Genomic DNA, 1,801 nt, shown 5'->3' on the forward strand with positions numbered 1-1,801 from the left:
GTGTGTGTGTGTGTGTGAGCATGTGTGTCTACTTAACCATATTTTGGGGACAAATTTGTACCCAGAAGTACAAAAACCTGATCAAATCTACCAAAACCTTTTCTTAGAATTGCAACTCTGAGAAGAAAAAAAAATATTTTTTTCCATTCCAATTTAAAAATAAATAAATAAATTCTCAGAATTCTGAGATTACATCTCGTAATTCTGTATTTTGCTTCCGCCATGAAATAAAAATTAAAAAAGGAAATTATAACTTTTTATTCTTATTGTAACTTTTTAATTTATTCTATTATTTTTTAATTTATTCTTTTTGTTCTGACAATTCTTAAATTTTCTCAGATTTTTGAGTTCGTATTTCACAATTTAGACTTTTCTTAGAACTGCAAGGGGAAAAAATTTCAGAATTGTTAGATATAAACTCAGAACTGTGAGATGAAAAAAGTCTTAATTTTGAGATGAAAAGTTGCAATTACCTTGTTTATTTTTTATTCCATGGTGGAAGTGGACTTGGCTAGGTTAAAGTAGCCAATGCAGTGTCCACATTTTGATACTGAAGTAAATGTGTAAGTATGTATGTGTGTGTGTGTGTGTGTGAGAGAGAGAGAATGACGAGCACAGTCAGTATTGCAGTGATTATTTAATGGTGCAATTAAGAAAGGAACAGAAAATGTGAATGCTTAGAATTGTTTAAAATTACACCATAATATCCTATCACTCTACTGACATATTGTTGTGATCAATCATTCACTAGTGCATTTCACAGCTAGCATAACTATCATTCCTGACAAATATTATGACCATTAAACCATATTAAGCACACAATTAATCATACAGCACATTAAACCATATTAAGCACACAATTAATCATACAGCACATTAAACCATATTAAGCACACAATTAATCATACAGCACATTAAACCATATTAAGCACACAATTAATCATACAGCACATTAAACCATATTAAGCACACAATCCTTCATAACCTTCAAAACAGAACTGATTTGGTCTGATGTTTGTCTTGAAACATTGATTTGCTAACATTCTCATTAAGTTATGAAAACGTTATTTCCGAATGTTCTCTGAACATTCAAAACACCCAGTTTTTTTTCAATAGGTTTTAAAAACTTTTTTTTGTTTGGTTGGTTGGTTATGTAAACATTCCACTTAATCATTTTCAAACATTATGGGAATGTTACTTTTAAACGTTCTCTAAACATTCCAAACAAGTAACGTTAGTAACATTAAAAAAAAAAAAAGTTCCACGAACAATGCATAAATGTTTTAAGAATATTATTAAGACACAAAAATGACTTTGAACAAACACTCTGTAAATGTTAATATAACTTTGAGAGAACCTTGCCAGAACGCTCTGAGAACGTTCACTGTTAAACAGGTGCCAGCTGCATTAAACTAGTCTTAAAAATCAGTCATCTATTTTTCTTCTTCTTTAAGACTAGTCATAACTTTGTAAAGTCAGTTACATAAAAAAGTAGATTGTTCTACTTTGAATCCAAAAAGTAAGACCGATTACCACTTTTTCAACTCCTAGCTGGTTAAACTAGTTCTTAATACATAGGATGGTCTTAACATAGAGGCTAAGTTTATCCAACTGGCCCCTGCAGGTCTATTTTGATGTTGATCTGGTCTGGTCTGGTATACACTGGTCTTAAGACAGTTAAACAGTGTTTTCTGTCAACTGCGTGAGTAAAGCGTTGTCTTCCGATGACCGCAGTGACCTTTTTATAGCAGCTTCAGCAACTGCGTTTAATTATAGGCTTTAAAACTCATTCTGAACACAA

The sequence above is a fragment of the Sinocyclocheilus grahami genome, unplaced genomic scaffold, assembly GCF_001515645.1.
Source record: "Sinocyclocheilus grahami isolate Dianchi unplaced genomic scaffold, SAMN03320097.WGS_v1.1 scaffold74.1, whole genome shotgun sequence".
Taxonomy (NCBI): domain Eukaryota; kingdom Metazoa; phylum Chordata; class Actinopteri; order Cypriniformes; family Cyprinidae; genus Sinocyclocheilus; species Sinocyclocheilus grahami.